Source organism: Tympanuchus pallidicinctus, unplaced genomic scaffold (assembly GCF_026119805.1).
Source record: "Tympanuchus pallidicinctus isolate F22 unplaced genomic scaffold, pur_lepc_1.0 scaffold3, whole genome shotgun sequence".
NCBI lineage: Eukaryota > Metazoa > Chordata > Aves > Galliformes > Phasianidae > Tympanuchus > Tympanuchus pallidicinctus.
In genome coordinates this window covers 51,595,484-51,605,076 of record NW_026294747.1, presented here as the reverse complement: position 1 = coordinate 51,605,076, position 9,593 = coordinate 51,595,484, and positions in this window count along the sequence as shown.

Below are 9,593 nucleotides of genomic sequence, written 5' to 3'. Positions count from 1 at the left end.
GAGGAGTAGGAACTTTTCTTCCATTGCAGTTTGATCTGCAGTGCCCTGCAGGCTTCCACAGTTCCATTTTGCTTCTGGAGGTTACCCAGCCTTAGGCATGAGACAAACTGAGCTGCCCTGGAGAGGCTGTGGGTGTGTGGAGTGCTGAAGTTTAAAGCTTGACTGAGCAAAGGACGTCAGGTCAATTCTTGTGTGAGGAGGAGATGAGGGAAAGGACGCAGACACAAACTAATTACAGGCATTAGGTCTTTCTGCATTGGAAACACCAGCACTTTTAGAGCTCAGCTCTTTTGAAACTGCAGGATGGGACTTCTAGATCATTATTATACATCCTCTTGCTTATAAGGACAATTAAGTTGCCCAATAGCTGTTGCCACAGCAACTTTCCATTTCATTTGGCCTCCTCAGATTTTTCCTCCTAAAGCACAGCAGTTCTGAATTCCCCATATAGCAGTATATATAAACATATGTATGCATATTTATGTACACACAGGGTAGCTACAAAAGGGAAGGAAGCTAGGAGCTCGCAAGGAGACGTGGAAAATTCTACACAAAGATTGCAATAACACCAGTTAAGGCTACAGAAGATGCTCTGGCGAATTTCAGCCAATCCTATACTCTCAGATCCAGCCAGCTATGTACTGGGTTACATTAGCTTGAGTGTGGCCACCAGTTCAGAAGAAATTAGCATTTTCCTTTACTTGGCGTGACTGAGGCCATACAATGTTCAGTTTGAGGTTTCCATGCTCAAGGGGGGTATAGAGAAGCTGAAGAGGGTGCTGTGGAGGTGGTCTTGGGCCTTATTTTATGGACAAGAGGAGGCCACAGCCATGAAGGAGCCAAGCTGTTCTCAAATGTGAGGCAGAGTTTTTGACTGTGGCTGGGGTTGTTTAGGTTGAACAGATGGAGAAATTGCTTGGAAGGAGGGTGCTGCAGCACTGGAGCAGCCTGCTCCAGCCTCCATCCTTGAAGGTATCACAGCTCAGGCTGCCTGACCCAGCTGCAGGTGGAAGGTTGGGCTGGAGACCTTCAGAGGTCCTTCTGGCCAACATCAATGTGAATGCACAGAGTGCTCCTGCAACCATGTCACACTGGTTGTGCTTTCCCTGTCTTGTTGATGGCAGCCGTTAGGAAAAAAATAAATGCACCTCTGTTTCTCTTACCATAATCTCACGTAGATAGGGACGTCTCTGGGACACACACAGGTGTAGCATAGTGGGGATCCATGTGCAAATGTAACAGATTACTCTTGCTAAGGAGCATGTGTGAGTCTTCCAGTGCACAAGCAACTCAGCAAAAAACTGAAGTAAGACTTTGACAGGATCTGCTATGACCACCCAACAGCTGTGGTTTTAGGTGTGGTTTCCCTGCAGTGGGGCACTTGCAGCCTTTTCCTCATCAGTGTAAGTCCTTTTCAGCCAATCAATTTTCTGTTTAACTACCAAATAATGGATCTCTGTTAACTCTTTAGTGAAGCTGGAACCTCAAATACATTTGAAACAAGAGCCTAACTGATGTGGGCAGGTATGTAAGTGTGAGGATGTGTGTGTCGTGGAAGGGAAGGGAGAAGGCTGACCAGAATCAAACAAAAATAGAATCCTAATCTCTTTTCTTTGTACAGCAAATTGGAGCAGATAGTTTCCAAATGAAATCTGAGCTGATGCCAGCTGCCTGCAAACTGGACCTGATTTAAAAATAAAATCTCCCTGCCTGCAAGTCACCCTGTATCTTCTTGAGCACAAACTCCTTTCACTCAGAATTGGAACCAGGAATGAGCTAGTGTCTGTTCACTGTGCCCTAAGAAGCTGATATTAGAAGTCAGTGGTGTGAACTGAATGCAGTTGGTGCCAAGTGCTGACTGGTAAAGGGCTGCAATCCCAATCTGCTGCCTTCAAGAAAAATCCCCTCCCTTCTCTGGAGGAGTGCTCTCCTGCAAAGAGAAGTTAAAGGAGGATCAAAGGTCTGATAGTGGTTTTAATCTAAGAGGTCGGGTTTTTAACTAAAAGAGGGTGAATTTAGGTTAGATGTTAAGAAAAAAATCTTTAGTCAGAGGGCAGTGAGGCCCTGGCACTGCTGCCCAGAGTGCTGTGGGTGCCCCATCACTGGATGGGGCTCTGGTCAGCCTGAGCTGATTGGGTGAAACCAGCCCGTGGCAGGGGTTGGGGCTGGGTGGGCTTTAAGGTCCCTTCCCACCCAAACCTTTTCATGACTATGATTCTATGAGTAAGGACCAACTTTTAAGCATCTTAAGAAGTCCATTTTTGCCACTGGAAAATCCCAAGCAGTGAAACAAGTTAGATGAGCAGTGGAAATGTTAAAGCAACTTTACAGGGACAGTGGAAGAAAGAAGTAACTCGTGATGCACAACCGTAATGAATAAACACTTTGCACACTGCTGTGATGGGATTCAGCTGACCAAGGCATTTATGTGGGGAAGGAATCATGGCCTCATTGCAATCAATAGACACGCTGCCACAGATTCAAATGGAGCTCTGGTTTCGTGATGTTTACATTGCAGCATAAGCTAAGATGCCTGTGAGCTGTCAAAACCCTTTAGAGCCGTTTGTCCCAACAACCCTGCAGTATCATCCCCTAATACTCTATTATGCAAGGAGACTCCTTTTATTTTTATTAGATTTAATTCACCAGATGGCTGCTTCCCCCCTCCTCTATGCTTTGATGTAGAAAATGTGAGCAAATGATTTTGCTGACTACAGATCAAGGCGCAGATCAGCGCTATTTGCCGAGCACAGCACATGAAAGGTGCAGCAGGGACTACTGGGCAGATCTGATGTGTTTGTAAACAGTGACAAAACCTTTACAGGCACATCCAAGGTGAGGTGAGATGTGCTGGGCTGCAGGTACAACTGCTTCCAGAGCTGGATGAAGAAGGGAAGGGGATGAACTTCTATGTATTGAGGAGAGATTAGAGCTGCTAGAGACACTGAAAGCAAATTAATGAGAGAGCAGAGAGGCTTCAAAAAGGAAGGAGTCAAAATAGTGTGAACGGGTGGCTCTGTTTTAGGAAGATGCTGATGGGCACAGATGGGCAGGCGTGCTCAGAAGTGACCCAGGACCCAGGTTGTGGTACCAGTTTCATGGCTTGCTTTTCATGAAGTAAGGCTGTTTATTGCAAATTTCAACAGAAACAACAACAAAAAGTGTGTAATGGAGCCTGAAAGTTTCAGAGCCAGAAAGAATGTCATTAAGAAATTAAAATTCAAACTCCCTGCAGCCTGCAAACACAGCCTTGCTGCCTGAGAACAGTACTTCTCATAGAAAACCTGTCCTTTCCTGCAAAGTGATGTTGAAGTTGGAAAAGTAAAACCAACCAAAACTCATCTTCAAGCACGTTGTAACTGGAGAAAAAAAAAACACAACAAAGCCCCAGTTAAATGCAAACATACAGCACAACTTTCTCCAGAACTGTGATACACGGGGAATGGGCTGTGCTCCAGTAATTATGTTGCAGCCCCATTTGGAAGAAACTTTACAGGCATGAAAGACAACAGAAAGGGCTTTACCAGCTCGAGGTGAGACCTCATCTCACCCAGATGCCCACAAAAGGTATAGAACAGCTGTCAGAGAGCAGTGCCTCCCCAGAGCTGCTCTCCCTGCCTGCAGCAGTGGGTGGTTGGAGGACCTTTTGGGATGGTGCATGATGCCAGAAGCATTGCAGCACCTGTAGCCCAAGGTGTATATCCACCTGATGCCACACACAGGCATAAATGCTCTCCTCAAGGATGGGTCTGTATAATTATAGCATACAATATGAAGTTAAAAATATATCCATTTTTAAACCAACAGCTTAGTTTCATGCAATGCTGAAGCATGTACGAGTATTTTCCAGAGCAGAACGCAATGGCATCCTGCTGATCTTCACGCATCTGCCTCGTGTGTGGACTCTCTAGTGTCTAATAAGATACAAGTCATGACTGACCTCATTGCAGCCTCCCAGTACTTGAAGGGAGCTTATAAGCAGGAAGGGGAGAGACTTTTCTACACTGTCTGATATTGATGGGGCAAGAGGGAATGGCTTTAAACCAAAAGAGGGGAGATTTAGGTTAGACGCCATGAAGAAATTCTTTACTCAGAGAGTGGTGAGGCTCTGGCACTGCTGCCCAGAGAGTTGTGGGTGCCCCATCCCTGGAAGTGCCCAAACCAGACTGGATGGGGTTCTGGACAGCCTGAGCTGGTGGGAGACAATTGGATGGACTTCAAGGTTCCTTCCAGTCCAAACCATTCTATGAAGATCTTCCAGCTGTTGGGATGTTTGTCTACGCATTTCCCCATGTCTAATTAAGATCACTGCTCACTCTCCCCCTTGGTGCTGATGCTAACAGATTATCTCTTGCAGTGGCTGCTCCTTTTTCCATGAGAAATGAAGCGTTGTACTGCTGGGACCTCTGCTTCTCTGGGAGATCTGAATAAAATGGGTCAGTGGGCTTCAGGATTTATTAAGACGTGGGGACTGGTTGGTGGGCACATAGGAAAGCCACTTACTTGCTGCACACATTCACCTTGCTCCTGTTAGAAACCAGGCAGAAGGGACCTAGATGCAATGCAAGTCTGGGAGAGGACCTGGAGCCAATGACACAGCAGAGCATCTTTCTCCTCAAAAAGCAGCTGTCTGCACTCTATTGTTATATGCAACTACTTCACTGAACAGAAAGAAGGCCTTGGCTTTAAATAGGGTGAGATCATCCCCAGTCATATCTACCTTGTGCTCTGGGACTGTATGCAGTGGTTTTTTTTCCATGAATTCTCCACAGTTTGGATTTCTGATCTAATAGTTTCAAGTTCCTATAGAAGAGATGGTGTAAAACACTTCTACACTGCTCTGGAACTTGCCCCTTTAAAACACCCCAAGTTCATTCCTTCAGTGACACCAGTAAATCTGGAAGGGAGTTGCTGGCTTTGCTCTCACAGGCAGAGCAGCACATTTGCACAAACAGAGTTAAACTGCTTGGTTTCCATTAGTAACATGAACAGTAAAAATAGAGGACAGGTGTTTCTTAGGAGGTGTGAAAGATTAACAGGATTTTCTGGAATTGTGGATGACGCTATCACTGTAGGATATCTACATTTTTTTCACCATAAAGAATACGGGAAGATTTTCATAACATTCACTGGTGCTTCGTGAAATTCAGACAGGCTTGTGCCTGCTGTTCCTGCCATCCCTGCAGGCAAAAAGGGATTGCAGCAGATAACCCCATCCTTTGCAACTGCATATCCTGGTTCTTTTAGAGATGTCCTTGCAAACCCTCAGGAGCAATTAGCCAGGACCTATTCAGAGGGGATTATACAAGGGGTAGAGGACCACTATGGCAACATCCATTCACTGGTGGAACAAATAAGAAGTCTGGGATTGCTGTGTGGAGTCGGCTCAGCAATTCAGGTGCAGTCATTTTTAGTCATTCCTAAGAAATGGAGATGTTCTGCTGACAAAACATGGTGATGAGAGCAAAGAAGCCCAGGATCCATTCCTCACCACTCACTTCCAGCCTCCCCATGTAGGATGTCTTGCAAGGTCTTCCGTCTGGCTTCCTCTGAGTGTCTTCTCTCAGTATCTCAAACAACAGGTTTACCACAGTGGTGGAGGTAATGGCTGGGAAGGGGAGGTCAGAGTGGCCTCAGCCCATGTGGCATTAACCTTTCTCCTTCCCTTGCTGAACACCTTTTGCCAAAAGGGCTGTGCCTGTGCGCACCATGGGCTCCGCAGAAATGCATTTTCCAGCTTCAGCAAATGCCATTCAATATAACACCAGTATCAAATGAACAAATGCTGTGGATGAAGCTACTGGATCACATACTCATCTACAAGTCTGAAATACCTTGCTGAGCCAGCTGAAAACAGTGAACAGTGCTGCCTAAGAAAGCTGGCCAGGCGTTTCCCCCTCCTCCCTTGCGTTATTTACCTCCTGCTTATGTCAAATGGTGTATTAGGGCTGTAGTGTAATATACAGCATTTGAACTTTTCTTTGTAGTGAACAATGTCAACAGACTGCTTTTCCTGATGAAAAGATCCTGAGCCCATAAATACCACCCTGGCGTGCTGTATGTTGCTCCCATTATATAAATCTCCCCACAGCGCTCACCTCTGATCCTGTATCACAGTGAGATAAATGCAGTGCTTAAGGCCTGATTTATTTCAGTCAAAGGACAAATAGGTTGATATCAAAAGGGGCTTCATAACAATTAACATGACAGGCAAGGAGGATTAGCTGTTGTGATTTTAAGCGTGGCGGTGTGGCATAAGCAGGCAGGTGCTGTTATTTGGGCAGCATCCCTCCCCCACATCCCTCCCCATTAAAGAGATAGTTATTGTACTGCTGTGAAAAGAGCAGCTGCTATGCCTGCATTTCCCTATCAGCCACTGTTTCTAGTGTTGGTATGAATTGGGGACACATTGTTGGGCCTTAATTAGCCCTGAGTCCTACCACCACGGCACAGCTCTGCTCTGACACACACCCCAGGATGCTTACGTTGAATGTGCATTAATCTCCTTCCTGACTGCTGGGAGACAATCTCTGCAAGAATAAAAAAAAAAGGAAAGGTACTTTAATAGTATTTGCAAAATGCTCGGCGTTATGCTAAGTGGTCAAATTAAATATAACCTTCTCTCTTGACTCTAATGACTGAGCAGCTCTCTGAGTCTCATTACAGTGCTGCTGTTACAGACTCTACAGTTTGGACAGACAAAAACCTACTTTCAAAGAGATGAAATACAGTTTCCAAAACTGGGTTCACTGTTCAAGAAGAGGAAGACTGGAAAGGTAGGATTTGTGCACTTTGGGCTGATACTCGCAGCAGGTTGCCATCTAACTTAAGCAGGACTGATCCCATGTTGTTCCTGTGGTCTTGCTGCTATTACAAAGGGTTAACACAAAACACAAAAAAATCCCTGAGAATGTAGACTAGGCAGATCATCAAAGCAGTAGGGACATTTCCTGGCAGTATGGGAGCATTTTCTAGCACCTTCCCTGCTCATGCTCCTCTTCCTCTCTTTGTACAGTCTGTCAAGAAGAGCAAGTCTGGTTTTCCCATGCAGTTCCAAGTCTGCTACTTTTTTGCTACAGAATCATAGAATGATAATAGTTGGAAAAGACTTCTGAGATGATATAGTCCAACTGCCCACCTACCACCAATAATGCTCATAAAACCATGTCCCTAAGCACTACATCTACTCTTTCCATAAATGTCTCCAGGGTCGGTGACCCCACCACCTCCTTGGGCAGCCTATGCCAATGCATCACCGCTCTCACCACTCTTTCTGAGGATAAATTATTCTTGATAGGCAACCTAAACCTCCTCTGGTGCAACTTGAGGCTGTTCCCTCTTGTTCTTCCACTAGTTACCTGGGAGAAGTACCCTGGTAGCTCTGCTAAACCTTACACATCTGGCTCAAGTCAGGATAGGGCAGGAAGATTTTTGTAAAGCAATCTATGCCCAGATGAATATCTTAGGGTATTTTCTGCATCCTGACTGTATAAACATCCTTCAGTCTCCTAAATACACTGTGCCTATTCAAAAAACCCAACCAACACTATTTTCTCAGCCTTCACCTCATACTGCCCTCATACTGACAGTGTAAAACATCTGAGGAAAATGAACTCAGTGGCAAGCTCTGAAGAGTTAATCTCCCTGTGAGCTGCCTGCCAGCTGCTAGGAAGATCTTTGCAGCACAGCGATGTTTTCACCTGCTGTTTCTGTAGCCTATAGCAAAGATGTGAGCAGGAGTATTTTTGTCTGGAATTTTGACCAGATCTGAACCTCCTAGAGTGAGGGCTCTGAGTGCTCAGAGGGTATGGGGAGACCGCAAGTAAAAGCTTGGCAGGGAGTGCTGCAGGATTTCTCAGTTTGAGAAATGTAAGGAAGTTTCAGATGGACTTGAACTTTACCCAAAATCATAACATTTGCTGCTGTTTCTTTCAATCTCCTTTCTCCTCATTCCACACAATCATGAGTAGAGAAATTCAGGTTTATTATCCCCAAAGTTGTCTGCAAGCAGATCTAACGCTGTGCTGTTATTGACTGAGTCATGCACATGGGAAGTGAATTTGGGTCAGAGTTAGCAAGTATCAGTTATCGACATTCTGTGAGACTTTGGCTTGAAGATCACAGAATCACAGAATGGTTTGGGTTGGAGGAGACTTACAGATCATGTAGTCCAACCCCGTGCCAGGAGCAGGGACCCCTTCCACTAGACCTGGTTGCTCAATGCTACGAAGGTTGCATTTTACCCCTTCTTTCAGTGAGATCAGTCCTAAATCAGTGTTTTTTCTACCCAGACTATACCTGCAAAGGCTGTAACAGCAGAACCAGTGTCTGGTGAATGTTATAACACAGCCTTTGCAGCCCTGTAACAGCAGCTGGCACCAGATCATAGCGCTTGATTTAAACCCCACTCCTTGTTCAACAGACCAAAAATTAAAATAATACTGAGAGATGACTCAAACCTGTTTTTTTTTTTTGTTTTTTTTTTAGCTCCTTTATCTGAAAGAGCAGAATGTATTTTTTTAGACTAAATGACTTGTCTTTCAAAGAGATGAAAACAATAAGAAGCTGTACCAGGTCCCCCAGGAGCAGATGAGAACACTGACTTGCTTTGTAACATTTGTCATGTGCACTGAAACATCCACTGAGGTCTTGCCGAGCAGGAGATTATTTTCCCATCCTGCAAATATATTTTTTTTAAGATTAAAAAAAAAATCCCTACTTAAAGAGGGTAAAAACATCAAAAGCTAAACACATTGAGAAATGAAAATCTGAAAAAGGCAGTCCGAGTCTCAGAAATACTTCCCTTTGATTCAAAGCATCCCTAGTTTGAAAGAATCTCGCTCTCACTAGTGTAATTAATTTTCTGGGCAGAAAAAGCAAGCAGGATTTTTTGTTTTCAGTAAGTTGCAGCTAATTCAAACCCCCTTTCTCTATAGGGGGAAAAAAAAAAGGAGGAGAGAATATAAAAGTTTGAAAAAGCATCAAAACTGACCATTTCCCAGAAAGCCAGTTTTCATTTCTAGGGATCAGCACTTTCGAACAAAACAAGGCACTACACAAGTTTGCTGAGCAGCCCTATTCAGGCAAGAGTGGAGGCCAGCAGGAACACTGCCTTAATGTCATGATGCAGTTGCAGAGAACAAAATGATTCTCTTTCCTCAGCATGTGTATGCATAGCAGAGAAATCCTGAAAGGGGGGAATTACTATGGTAATGACTACATAGCTGCTGCATGCTTATGCAGATTGATGACCAGTGAGCCAAATCCTGCGGTCCTTAAGTCAGTGAGGCTCTGCCTGCTCATGAACCTCTTAAAAACTGCAATCCCACTCCAAAGACATGAAAATATTCCAGAGGAAAACAGGAATAAGGCCCATTCTTCTTACACACAGGGATGCTGTTTTTAACAAGTCAGGACTGATTTCTCCAGCTATGCAGTGGGTACAGGGAAATGACCCCTGGCCCCTGGAAATGGCCATAGCTTAGACTGGACTGAATAATACTCATCCAAGTGTTGGGATCAGTAGGGTTAAACCAGTGCAGTAGAAGGGAGCAGAAAAATGTCATCTTGCCCCTTCCCATTACCAGTAGTGT